This window comes from Carcharodon carcharias, chromosome 10 (genome assembly GCF_017639515.1).
Source record: "Carcharodon carcharias isolate sCarCar2 chromosome 10, sCarCar2.pri, whole genome shotgun sequence".
NCBI lineage: Eukaryota > Metazoa > Chordata > Chondrichthyes > Lamniformes > Lamnidae > Carcharodon > Carcharodon carcharias.
Window position 1 is genome coordinate 107,192,738 of NC_054476.1, and position 13,848 is coordinate 107,206,585.

Here is a 13,848-nt window from a genome sequence, read left to right on the forward strand (position 1 = left end):
AGTTGGATAGGCTCACGGGAGAGGAGCGGGTCAAGGTGTCGTGTGAATTTGGACAGACTCTAGGTGAGGAGGTGGTCAGAGCGTCAGGAGGATTTGGAGACACTCTGGGTGATGAGAGGGTTAGTGTGTCAGGAGGAGTTGGACGGACTCTGGGTGAGGAGAGGGTCAGTGTGTCAGGAGAAGTTGGAGAGAATCCAGGTGAGCAGAGGGTTAGGGTGACAGGAGAAGTTGGACAGACTCTGGGTGAGGAGAAAGTCAGAGTGTCAGAATGAGATAGAGAGACTCTGGGTGAGGAGAGGGTCAGTGTGTCAGGAGAAGTTGGAGAGAATCCAGGTGAGCAGAGGGTTAGGGTGACAGGAGAAGTTGGACAGACTCTGGGTGAGGAGAAAGTCAGAGTGTCAGAATGAGATAGAGAGACTCTGGGTGAGGTGAGGGTCAGAGTGTTGGGAGGAGTTGGAGAAACACTGGGTTAGGAGAGGGTCACAGTGTCAGGAGAAAAGGGAGAGCCTCTGGGTGAGGAGAATGTCAGTGTGTCAGTAGGATTTGGACAGATTCTGGGTGAGGAGAGTGTCAGAGCGTCAGGAGGAGCTGGAGAGACTCTGGGTGAGGAGAGGGTCAGAGTGCTGGGAGAAGTTGGAGAAACTCTGGGTTAGGAGAGGGTCAGGGTGTTAGGAGGAGTTGGACAGACTCTGGTAGAGGAGAGGGTCAGAGTGTCAGGAGGACCTGGAGGGACTCTGGGTGAGCAGAGGGTCAGGGTGTCAGGAGGAGAAGGAGAGACTCTGGGTGAGGAGAGGGTACGAGTGTGAGCAGAAGATGGAGAGAATTTGGTTGAGGAGAAGGTCAGGGTGTCAGGAGCAGTTGGACAGGCTCTGGGTGAAGAGAAGTTCAGGATGTCGGGAGGAATTGGAGAGACTCTGGGAGAGGAGAGGATCAGGGTGTCAGGAGGAGTTGGAGAGACTCCGGGTGAGCAGAGGGTCAGGGAGTCGGGAGGAGTTGAAGAGACTCTGGGTGAGCAGAGGGTCAATGTGTCAGGCGGAGTTGGAAAGAATCTGGGCGCAGAGAGAGTCAGAGTGTCAGGAGGAGTTGGAGAGACACTGGGTGAGGAGATGGTCTTGTTGTCGGGAGGAATAGAAGAATCTCTTGGGCAGGAGAGGTTCAGGTTGTCAGGAGGTGTTGGACAGCCTCTAGCTGAGGAGAAGGTCAGAGCGTCAGGAGGAGTTGGAGAGACTCTGGGTGAGTAAAGGGTCAGTGTGTCAGGAGGAGTTGTACAGACTCTGGGTGAGGAGAGGGTCAGGGTTTCAGGAGGAGATGGACAGGCTCTGGGTGAGGAGCGGGTCAGGGTTTCGGGAGAAGTTGGACAGACTCTAGTTGAGGAGAGGTTCAGACTGTCAGGATTAGTGGGAGAGACTCTGGGTGAGGAGAGGGTTAGAGTGTCAGTAGTAGTTGGAGAGACTCTGGGTGAGGAGAGGGTCAGGGTGTCAGGAGGAGTTGGACAGGCTCTGGTGAGGAGAGGGTCAGGGTGTCGGGTGAATTTGGACAGACTCTAGGTGAGGAGAGGTTCAGAGATTCAGGAGGAGTTGGAGAGAATCTAGGAGAGGAGAGGGTCAGCGTGTCAGGAGGTGATCGAGAGACGCTGGGTGAGGAGATGTTCAGGGTGTCAGGAAGAGTTGGACAGGCTCTGGGTGAGGAGAGAGCCAGAGTGTCAGGAGGTGATGGAGAGACTTTGGGTGAGCAAAGGGTCAGTGTGTCAGATTGAGTTGGACAGACTCTGGGTGAGGAGAGGGTCAGGGTTTCGGGAGAAGTTGGACAGACTCTAGTTGAGGAGATGTTCAGGGTGTCAGGAGGAGATGGAGAGACACTGGGTAAACAGATGGTCAGAGTGTCAGGAGGAGTTGGACAGACTCTGGGTGAGGAGAGGGTCAGAGTGTCAGGAGGAGTTGGACAGACTCTGGGTGACGAGAGGGTCAGGTTGTTGGGTGAAGTTGGACAGACTCTAGGTGAGGAGAGGGTCCGAGTGTCAGGAGAAGTTGGAGAGTCTCTGGGTGAGCAGAGGTTCAGGGTGTTAGGAGGAGTTGGACAGACACTGGGAGAGGAGCAGGTCACACTGTCAGGAGGAGATGGAGCGTCTCTAGGGGAGGAGAAGGTCAGGTTGTCAGGAGAAGTTGGACAGACTCTGGGTGAGGAGAGGGTCAGAGTGTCAGGAGGAGATGGAGAGACACAGGGTAAACAGAGGGTCAGGTTGTCTGTAGGAGTTGGTCAGACTCTGGGTGAGGAGAGGGTCAGAGTGTCAGAAGGAGTTGGAGATACACCGGGTGAGCAGAGGGGTAGGGTGTCAGGAGAGGTTGGACAGATTCTGGGTGAGGAGAGGGTCAGAGAGTCAGAAGGAGTTGGTGAGACACCCTATGAGCAAAGGGGTAGGGTGTCAGTAGAAGTTGGACAGATTCTGGGTGAGGAGAAGGACAGAGTGTCAGGAGGAGATGGAGAGACTCTGGGTGAGTCGAGGGTCAGAGTGTTTGGATGAGTTGCAGAAACTCTGGGAGAGGAGAGGTTCAAGGTGTCGGGTGAAGTTGGGCAGACATTGGTGAGGAGAGGGTCAGAGTGTCAGGAGGATTTGAAGACACTCTGGGTGAGGAGAGGGTCAGAGTGTCAGAAGGAGTTGGAGATACACCGGGTGAGCAGAGGGGTAGGGTGTCAGGAGAAGTTGGACAGATTCTGGGTGAGGAGAGGGTCAGAGAGTCAGAAGGAGTTGGTGAGACACCCTATGAGCAAAGGGGTAGGGTGTCAGGAGAAGTTGGACAGACTCTGGGTGAGGAGAGGGTCAGAGTGTTGGGAGATGTTAGACAGATTCTGGGTGAGGAGAGCATCAGGTTCTCAGGAGGATTTGGAGGTACTCTGGGTGAGGAGAGGGTCCGAGTGTCAGGGGAAGTTGGAGAGACTCTGGGTGAGGCAAAGTTCAGGGTGTCAGGAGGACTTGGACAGACTCTGGGTGAGGAGAGGTTCACTGTGTCAGGAGGAGTTGGACAGGCTTTGGGTGAAGAGAATGTCAGGGTGTCGGGAGGAGTTGGAGAGACTCTGGGTGAGGAGGGCGTAATTGTGTCAGGAGGAGTTGGAGAGAAACCGGGTGAGCAGAGGGTCAGGGTGTTGGGAGGAAATGAAGAGACTCTGGGTGAGGACAGGGTGAGGGTGTCAGGAGGAGTTGGACAGACTCTGGGTGTTAAGAGGGTCAGAGTGTCACGACGAGTTGCACAGACTCTGGGGGAGGAGACTGTCAGGTTGTCAGGAGGAGTTGGAGAGACTCCAGGTGAGGAGAGGGTTAGAGTGTCCGGAGGAGTTGGAGAGACTCTGGGTGAGTAGAGGGTCAGTGTGTCAGCAGGAGTTGGACAGACTCTGGGTGAGGAGAGGGTCAGGGTTTCAGGAGGAGATGGACAGGCTCTGGGTGAGGAGAGGTTCAGGGTTTCGGGAGAAGTTGGACAGACTCTAGGTGAGGAGAGGTTTAGACTGTCAGGAAGAGTTGGACAGACTCTGGGTGAGGAGAGGTTCAGGTTGTCAAGAGCACTTGGAGAGACTTTGGGTGAGGAGAGGGTCAGAGTGTCAGGAGGTGTTGGAGAGACTCTGGGTGAGGAGAGGTTCAATGTGTCAGGAAGAGTTGGATAGGCTCGGGGAGAGGAGCGGGTCAAGGTGTCGGGTGAATTTGGACAGACTCTAGGTGAGGAGATGGTCAGAGTGTCAGGAGGATTTGGAGACACTCTGGGTGATGAGAGGGTCAGTGTGTCAGGAGAAGTTTGACAGACTCTGGGTGAGGAGAGTCTCAGAGTGTCAGGATGAGAAGGAGAGACTCTGGGTGAGGAGAGGGTCAGAGTGTCAGGAGATGTTAGACAGATTCTGGGTGAGAAGAGCATCAGGTTCTCAGGAGGAATTGGAGATACTCTGGGTGAGGAGAGGGTCCGAGTGTCAGGAGAATTTGGAGAGACTCTGGGTGAGGCAAAGTTCAGGGTGTCAGGAGGAGTTGGACAGACTCTGGGTGAGAAGAGGTTCATTGTGTCAGGAGGAGTTGGACAGGCTTTGGGTGAAGAGAATGTCAGGGTTTCGGGAGGAGTTGGAGAGACTCTGGGTGAGGAGGGCGTTATTGTGTCAGGAGGAATTGGAGAGAAACCGGGTGAGCAGAGTGTCAGGGTGTTGGGAGCAAATGAAGAGACTCTGGGTGAGGACAGGGTGAGGGTGTCAGGAGGAGTTGGACAGACTCTGGGTGAGGAGAGGGTCAGAGTGTCACGACGAGTTGCACAGACTCTGGGTGAGGAGAGGGACAGAGTGTCAGGAGGAGTTGAAGAGACTCTGGGTTAGCAGAGGGTCAGGGTGTCAGGAGGAGTTGGACAGACTCTGGGCGCGGAGTGGGTCAGAGTGTCAATAGAAGTTGGACAGACTCTGGGTGAGGAGAGGGTCAGAGTGTCAGGAGGAGTTGGAGAGACTCTGGGTGAGGAGAGGGTCTTGTTGTCGGGAGGAGTAGAAGAATCTCTTGGGCAGGGGGGTTCAGGTTGACAGGAGGTGTTGGATATCCTCTAGCTGAGGTTAGGTTCAGAGTGTCAGGAGGAGTTGGAGAGAGTCTGGGTGAGGAGAGGGTCAGATTGTCAGGAGGAGATGGAGAGACTTTGGGTGAGCAAAGGGTCAGACTGTCAGGAGGATTTGGACAGACTCTGGGTGAGGAGAGGGTCAGGGTTTCAGGAGGAGATGGACAGGCTCTGGGTGAGGAGCGGGTCAGGGTTTCGGGAGAAGTTGGACAGACTCTAGTTGAGGAGAGGTTCAGACTATCAGGAGGAGTTGGAGAGACTCTGGGTGTGAAGAGGTTCAGAGTGTCAGTAGTAGTTGGAGGGACTCTGGGTGAGGAGAGGGTCAGGTTGTTGGGTGAAGTTGGACAGACTCTAGGTGAGGAGAGGGTCAGAGTTTCAGGAGGAGTTGAAGAGAATCTAGGAGAGGAGAGGGTCAGCGTCTCAGGAGGTGTTCAAGAGACGCTGGGTGAGGAGATGTTCAGCGTGTCAGGAAGAGTTGGACAGGCTCTGGGTGAGGAGAGAGCCAAAGTGTCAGGAGGTGATGGAGAGACTCTGGGTGAGGAGAGGGTCAGGTGTCAGGAGGAGTTGGAGAGACTCTGGGTGAGGAGAGGGTCCGAGTGTCAGGAGAAGTTGGAGAGTCTCTGGGTGAGCAGAGGTTCAGGGTGTTAGGAGGAGTTGGACAGACACTGGGAGAGGAGCTGGTCACACTGTCAGGAGTAGATGGAGCGTCTCTAGGGGACGAGCAGGTCAGGTTGTCAGGAGAAGTTGGACAGACTCTGGGTGAGGAGAGGGTCAGAGTGTCAGGAGGAGATGGAGAGACACAGGGTAAACAGAGGGTCAGAGTGTCAGGAGGAGTTGGACAGACTCTGGGTGAGCAGATGGTCAGGGTGTCAGCAGCAGTTGCACAGACTCTTGGTGAGGAGATGGTCAGGGTGGCGGGAGAAGTTGGAGAGACTCTGGGTGAGCAGAGGTTCAGGGTGTTAGGAGGAGTTGGACAGACACTGGGAGAGGAGCGGATCACACTGTCAGGAGGAGATGATGTGTCTCTAGGGGAGGAGAGGGTCAGGTTGTCAGGAGAAGTTGGACAGACTCTGGGTGAGGAGAGGGTCAGAGTGTTTGGAGGTGATGGAGAGACTCTGGGTAAACAGAGGGTCAGATTGTCAGGAGGTGATGGAGAGACTCTGGGTTAGGAGAGGGTCAGGGTGTCTGTAGGAGTTGGTCAGACTCTGGGTGAGGAGAGGGTCAGAGTGTCAGAAGGAGTTGGAGATACACCGGGTGAGCAGAGGGGTAGGGTGTCAGGAGAAGTTGGACAGATTCTGGGTGAGGAGAGGGTCAGAGAGTCAGAAGGATTTATTGAGACACCCTATGAGCAAAGGGGTAGGGTGTCAGTAGAAGTTGGACAGATTCTGGGTGAGGAGAAGGACAGAGTGTCAGGAGGAGATGGAGAGACTCTGGGTGAGGAGAGGGTCAGAGTGTTTGGATGAGTTGCAGAAACTCTGGGAGAGGAGAGGTTCAAGGTGTCGGGTGAAGTTGGGCAGACATTGGTGAGGAGAGGGTCAGAGTGTCAGGAGGATTTGGAGACACTCTGGGTGAGGAGAGTTTCAGAGTGTCGGGATGAGTTGGACAGACTCTGTGTGAGGAGAGGGTCAGTGTGTCAGGAGGAGTTGGAGAGATTCCGGGTGAGCAGAGGGGTAGGGTGTCAGGAGAAGTTGGACAGACTCTGAGTGAGGAGAGGGTCAGAGTGTTGGGAGATGTTAGACAGATTCTGGGGGAGGAGAGCATCAGGTTCTCAGGAGGATTTGGAGGTACTCTGGGTGAGGAGAGGGTCCGAGTGTCAGGGGAAGTTGGAGAGACTCTGGGTGAGGCAAAGTTCAGGGTGTCAGGAGGAGTTGGACAGACTCTGGGTGAGGAGAGGTTCATTGTGTCAGGAGGAGTTGGACAGGCTTTGGGTAAAGAGAATGTCAGGGTGTCGGGAGGAGTTGGAGAGTCTCTGGGTGAGGAGGGCGTAATTGTGTCAGGAGGAGTTGGAGAGAAACCGGGTGAGCAGAGGGTCAGGGTGTTGGGAGGAAATGAAGAGACTCTGGGTGAGGACAGGGTGAGGGTGTCAGGAGGAGTTGGACAGACTCCAGGTGAGGAGAGGGTCAGAGTGTCACGACGAGTTGCACAGACTCTGGGTGAGGAGACTGTCAGGTTGTCAGGAGGAGTTGGACAGACTCCAGGTGAGGAGAGGGTCAGAGTGTCCGGAGGAGTTGGAGAGACTCTGGGTGAGGAGAGGGTCAGATTGTTAGGAGGAGTTGGAGAGGCTCTGGGTGAGTAGAGGGTCAGTGTGTCAGGAGGAGTTGGACAGACTCTGGGTGAGGAGAGGGTCAGGGTTTCAGGAGGAGATGGACAGGCTCTGGGTGAGGAGAGGTTCAGGGTTTCGGGAGAAGTTGGACAGACTCTAGGTGAGGAGAGGTTTAGACTGTCAGGAGGAGTTGGACAGACTCTGGGTGAAGAGAGGTTCAGGTTGTCAAGAGCACTTGGAGAAACTTTGGGTAAGGAGAGGGTCAGAGTGTCAGGAGGTGTTGGAGAGACTCTGGGTGAGGAGAGGTTCAATGTGTCAGGAAGAGTTGGATAGGCTCGGGGAGAGGAGCGGGTCAAGGTGTCGGGTGAATTTGGACAGACTCTAGGTGAGGAGATGGTCAGAGTGTCAGGAGGATTTGGAGACACTCTGGGTGATTAGAGGGTCAGTGTGTCAGGAGGAGTTGGACGGACTCTGGGTGAGGAGAGGGTCAGTGTGTCAGGAGGAGTTGGAGAAACTCTGGGTGAGCAGAGGGGTCGGGTGTCAGGAGAAGTTTGACAGACTCTGGGTGAGGAGAGGCTCAGAGTGTCAGGAGGAGATGGAGAGACTCTGGGTGAGGAGAGGGTCAGAGTGTCGGGAGATGTTAGACAGATTCTGGGTGAGAAGAGCATCAGGTTCTCAGGAGGAATTGGAGATACTCTGGGTGAGGAGAGGGTCCGAGTGTCAGGAGAATTTGGAGAGACTCTGGGTGAGGCAAAGTTCAGGGTGTCAGGAGGAGTTGGACAGACTCTGGGTGAGAAGAGGTTCATTGTGTCAGGAGGAGTTGGACAGGCTTTGGGTGAAGAGAATGTCAGGGTGTCGGGAGGAGTTGGAGAGACTCTGGGTGAGGAGGGCGTTATTGTGTCAGGTGGAATTGGAGAGAAACCGGGTGAGCAGAGGGTCAGGGTGTTGGGAGCAAATGAAGAGACTCTGGGTGAGGACAGGGTGAGGGTGTCAGGAGGAGTTGGACAGACTCTGGGTGAGGAGAGGGTCAGAGTGTCACGACGAGTTGCACAGACTCTGGGTGAGGAGACTGTCAGGTTGTCAGGAGGAGTTGGACAGACTCCAGGTGAGGAGAGGGTCAGAGTGTCCGGAGGAGTTGGAGAGACTCTGGGTGAGGAGAGGGTCAGATTGTTAGGAGGAGTTGGAGAGGCTCTGGGTGAGTAGAGGGTCAGTGTGTCAGGAGGAGTTGGACAGACTCTGGGTGAGGAGAGGGTCAGGGTTTCAGGAGGAGATGGACAGGCTCTGGGTGAGGAGAGGTTCAGGGTTTCGGGAGAAGTTGGACAGACTCTAGGTGAGGTGAGGTTTAGACTGTCAGGAGGAGTTGGACAGACTCTGGGTGAGGAGAGGTTCAGGTTGTCAAGAGCACTTGGAGAAACTTTGGGTGAGGAGAGGGTCAGAGTGTCAGGAGGTGTTGGAGAGACTCTGGGTGAGGAGAGGTTCAATGTGTCAGGAAGAGTTGGATAGGCTCGGGGAGAGGAGCGGGTCAAGGTGTTGGGTGAATTTGGACAGACTCTAGGTGAGGAGATGGTCAGAGTGTAAGGAGGATTTGGAGACACTCTGGGTGATGAGAGGGTCAGTGTGTCAGGAGGAGTTGGACGGACTCTGGGTGAGGAGAGGGTCAGTGTGTCAGGAGGAGTTGGAGAGACTCTGGGTGAGCAGAGGGGTCGGGTGTCAGGAGAAGTTTGACAGACTCTGGGTGAGGAGAGGCTCAGAGTGTCAGGAGGAGATGGAGAGACTCTGGGTGAGGAGAGGGTCAGAGTGTCGGGAGATGTTAGACAGATTCTGGGTGAGAAGAGCATCAGGTTCTCAGGAGGAATTGGAGATACTCTGGGTGAGGAGAGGGTCCGAGTGTCAGGAGAATTTGGAGAGACTCTGGGTGAGGCAAAGTTCAGGGTGTCAGGAGGAGTTGGACAGACTCTGGGTGAGAAGAGGTTCATTGTGTCAGGAGGAGTTGGACAGGCTTTGGGTGAAGAGAATGTCAGGGTGTCGGGAGGAGTTGGAGAGACTCTGGGTGAGGAGGGCGTTATTGTGTCAGGTGGAATTGGAGAGAAACCGGGTGAGCAGAGGGTCAGGGTGTTGGGAGCAAATGAAGAGACTCTGGGTGAGGACAGGGTGAGGGTGTCAGGAGGAGTTGGACAGACTCTGGGTGAGGAGAGGGTCAGAGTGTCACGACGAGTTGCACAGACTCTGGGTGAGGAGAGGGACAGAGTGTCAGGAGGAGTTGAAGAGACTCTGGGTTAGCAGAGGGTCAGGGTGTCAGGAGGAGTTGGACAGACTCTGGGCGCGGAGTGGGTCTGAGTGTCAATAGAAGTTGGACAGACTCTGGGTGAGGAGAGGGTCAGAGTGTCAGGAGGAGTTGGAGAGACTCTGGGTGAGGAGAGGGTCTTGTTGCCGGGAGGAGTAGAAGAATCTCTTGGGCAGGGGGGTTCAGGTTGACAGGAGGTGTTGGATATCCTCTAGTTGAGGTTAGGTTCAGAGTGCCAGGAGGAGTTGGAGAGAGTCTGGGTGAGGAGAAGGTCAGATTGTCAGGAGGAGATGGAGAGACTTTGGGTGAGCAAAGGGTCAGACTGTCAGGAGGATTTGGACAGACTCTGGGTGAGGAGAGGGTCAGGGTTTCAGGAGGAGATGGACAGGCTCTGGGTGAGGAGCGGGTCAGGGTTTCGGGAGAAGTTGGACAGACTCTAGTTGAGGAGAGGTTCAGACTATCAGGAGGAGTTGGAGAGACTCTGGGTGAGAAGAGGGTCAGAGTGTCAGTAGTAGTTGGAGAGACTCTCGGTGAGGAGAGGGTCAGTTTGTTGGGTGAAGTTGCACAGACTCTAGGTGAGGAGAGGGTCAGAGTTTCAGGAGGAGTTGAAGAGAATCTAGGAGAGGAGAGGGTCAGCGTCTCAGGAGGTGTTCAAGAGACGCTGGGTGAGGAGATGTTCAGGGTGTCAGGAAGAGTTGGACAGGCTCTGGGTGAGGAGAGAGCCAAAGTGTCAGGAGGTGATGGAGAGACTCTGGGTGAGCAGAGGGTCAGGTGTCAGGAGGAGTTGGAGAGGCTCTGGGTGAGGAGAGGGTCCGAGTGTCAGGAGAAGTTGGAGAGTCTCTGGGTGAGCAGAGGTTCAGGGTGTTAGGAGGAGTTGGACAGACACTGGGAGAGGAGCTGGTCACACTGTCAGGAGGAGATGGAGAGTCTCTAGGGGAGGAGAAGGTCAGGTTGTCAGGAGAAGTTGGACAGACTCTGGGTGAGCAGATGGTCAGGGTGTCAGCAGGCGTTGCACAGACTCTTGGTGAGGAGATGGTCAGGGTGGCGGGAAAAGTTGGAGAGACTCTGGGTGAGGAGAGGGTCCGAGTTTCAGGAGAAGTTGGAGAGTCTCTGGGTGAGCAGAGGTTCAGGGTGTTAGGAGGAGTTGGACAGACACTGGGAGAGGAGCGGATCACACTGTCAGGAGGAGATGATGCGTCTCTAGGGGAGGAGAGGGTCAGGTTGTCAGGAGAAGTTGGACAGACTCTGGGTGAGGAGAGGGTCAGAGTGTTTGGAGGTGATGGAGAGACTCTGGGTAAACAGAGGGTCAGATTGTCAGGAGGTGATGGAGGGACTCTGGGTTAGGAGAGGGTCAGGGTGTCTGTAGGAGTTGGTCAGACTCGGGTGAGGAGAGGGTCAGAGTGTCAGAAGGAGTTGGAGATACACCAGGGGAGCAGAGGGGTAGGGTGTCAGGAGAAGTTGGACAGATTCTGGGTGAGGAGAGGGTCAGAGAGTCAGAAGGATTTATTGAGACACCCTATGAGCAAAGGGGTAGGGTGTCAGTAGAAGTTGGACAGATTCTGGGTGAGGAGAAGGACAGAGTGTCAGGAGGAGATGGAGAGACTCTGGGTGAGGAGAGGGTCAGAGTGTTTGGATGAGTTGCAGAAACTCTGGGAGAGGAGAGGTTCAAGGTGTCGGGTGAAGTTGGGCAGACATTGGTGAGGAGAGGGTCAGAGTGTCAGGAGGATTTGGAGACACTCTGGGTGAGGAGAGTTTCAGAGTGTCGGGATGAGTTGGACAGACTCTGGGTGAGGAGAGGGTCAGAGTGTTGGGAGATGTTAGACAGATTCTGGGGGAGGAGAGCATCAGGTTCTCAGGAGGATTTGGAGGTACTCTGGGTGAGGAGAGGGTCCGAGTGTCAGGGGAAGTTGGAGAGACTCTGAGTGAGGCAACGTTCAGGGTGTCAGGAGGAGTTGGACAGACTCTGGGTGAGGAGAGGTTCATTGTGTCAGGAGGAGTTGGACAGGCTTTGGGTGAAGAGAATGTCAGGGTGTCGGGAGGAGTTGGAGAGACTCTGGGTGAGGAGGGCGTAATTGTGTCAGGAGGAATTGGAGAGAAACCGGGTAAGCAGAGGGTCAGGGTGTTGGGAGGAAATGAAGAGACTCTGGGTGAGGACAGGGTGAGGGTGTCAGGAGGAGTTGGACAGACTCTGGGGGAGGAGAGGCTCAGGTCGTCAGGAGGAGTTAGACAGACTCCAGGTGAGTAGAGGGTCAGAGTGTCCGGAGGAGTTGGAGAGACTCTGGGTGAGGAGAGGGTCAGATTGTTAGGAGGAGTTGGAGAGAGTCTGGGTGAGGAGAGGGACAGATTGTTTGGAGGAGTTGGAGAGACTCTGGGTGAGTAGAGGGTCAGTGTGTCAGGAGGAGTTGGACAGATTCTGGGTGAGGAGAGGGTCAGGGTTTCAGGAGGAGATGGATAGGCTCTGGGTGAGGAGAGGTTCAGGGTTTCGGGAGAAGTTGGACAGACTCTAGGTGAGGAGAGGTTTAGACTGTCAGGAGGAGTTGGACAGACTCTGGGTGAGGAGAGGTTCAATGTGTCAGGAAGAGTTGGATAGGCTCGGGGAGAGGAGCGGGTCAAGGTGTCGGGTGAATTTGGACAGACTCTAGGTGAGGAGATGGTCAGAGTGTCAGGAGGATTTGGAGACACTCTGGGTGATGAGAGGGTCAGTGTGTCAGGAGGAGTTGGACGGACTCTGGGTGAGGAGCGGGTCAGGGTTTCGGGAGAAGTTGGACAGACTCTAGTTGAGGAGAGGTTCAGACTATCAGGAGGAGTTGGAGAGACTCTGGGTGAGAAGAGGGTCAGAGTGTCAGTAGTAGTTGGAGAGACTCTCGGTGAGGAGAGGGTCAGGTTGTTGGGTGAAGTTGGACAGACTCTAGGTGAGGAGAGGGTCAGAGTTTCAGGAGGTGTTGAAGAGAATCTAGGAGAGGAGAGGGTCAGCGTCTCAGGAGGTGTTCAAGAGACGCTGGGTGAGGAGATGTTCAGGGTGTCAGGAAGAGTTGGACAGGCTCTGGGTGAGGAGAGAGCCAAAGTGTCAGGAGGTGATGGAGAGACTCTGGGTGAGCAGAGGGTCAGGTGTCAGGAGGAGTTGGAGAGGCTCTGGGTGAGGAGAGGGTCCGAGTGTCAGGAGAAGTTGGAGAGTCTCTGGGTGAGCAGAGGTTCAGGGTGTTAGGAGGAGTTGGACAGACACTGGGAGAGGAGCTGGTCACACTGTCAGGAGGAGATGGAGAGTCTCTAGGGGAGGAGAAGGTCAGGTTGTCAGGAGAAGTTGGACAGACTCTGGGTGAGCAGATGGTCAGGGTGTCAGCAGGCGTTGCACAGACTCTTGGTGAGGAGATGGTCAGGGTGGCGGGAAAAGTTGGAGAGACTCTGGGTGAGGAGAGGGTCCGAGTTTCAGGAGAAGTTGGAGAGTCTCTGGGTGAGCAGAGGTTCAGGGTGTTAGGAGGAGTTGGACAGACACTGGGAGAGGAGCGGATCACACTGTCAGGAGGAGATGATGCGTCTCTAGGGGAGGAGAGGGTCAGGTTGTCAGGAGAAGTTGGACAGACTCTGGGTGAGGAGAGGGTCAGAGTGTTTGGAGGTGATGGAGAGACTCTGGGTAAACAGAGGGTCAGATTGTCAGGAGGTGATGGAGGGACTCTGGGTTAGGAGAGGGTCAGGGTGTCTGTAGGAGTTGGTCAGACTCGGGTGAGGAGAGGGTCAGAGTGTCAGAAGGAGTTGGAGATACACCAGGGGAGCAGAGGGGTAGGGTGTCAGGAGAAGTTGGACAGATTCTGGGTGAGGAGAGGGTCAGAGAGTCAGAAGGATTTATTGAGACACCCTATGAGCAAAGGGGTAGGGTGTCAGTAGAAGTTGGACAGATTCTGGGTGAGGAGAAGGACAGAGTGTCAGGAGGAGATGGAGAGACTCTGGGTGAGGAGAGGGTCAGAGTGTTTGGATGAGTTGCAGAAACTCTTGGAGAGGAGAGGTTCAAGGTGTCGGGTGAAGTTGGGCAGACATTGGTGAGGAGAGGGTCAGAGTGTCAGGAGGATTTGGAGACACTCTGGGTGAGGAGAGTTTCAGAGTGTCGGGATGAGTTGGACAGACTCTGGGTGAGGAGAGGGTCAGAGTGTTGGGAGATGTTAGACAGATTCTGGGGGAGGAGAGCATCAGGTTCTCAGGAGGATTTGGAGGTACTCTGGGTGAGGAGAGGGTCCGAGTGTCAGGGGAAGTTGGAGAGACTCTGAGTGAGGCAACGTTCAGGGTGTCAGGAGGAGTTGGACAGACTCTGGGTGAGGAGAGGTTCATTGTGTCAGGAGGAGTTGGACAGGCTTTGGGTGAAGAGAATGTCAGGGTGTCGGGAGGAGTTGGAGAGACTCTGGGTGAGGAGGGCGTAATTGTGTCAGGAGGAATTGGAGAGAAACCGGGTAAGCAGAGGGTCAGGGTGTTGGGAGGAAATGAAGAGGCTCTGGGTGAGGACAGGGTGAGGGTGTCAGGAGGAGTTGGACAGACTCTGGGGGAGGAGAGGCTCAGGTCGTCAGGAGGAGTTAGACAGACTCCAGGTGAGTAGAGGGTCAGAGTGTCCGGAGGAGTTGGAGAGACTCTGGGTGAGGAGAGGGTCAGATTGTTAGGAGGAGTTGGAGAGAGTCTGGGTGAGGAGAGGGACAGATTGTTAGGAGGAGTTGGAGAGACTCTGGGTGAGTAGAGGGTCAGTGTGTCAGGAG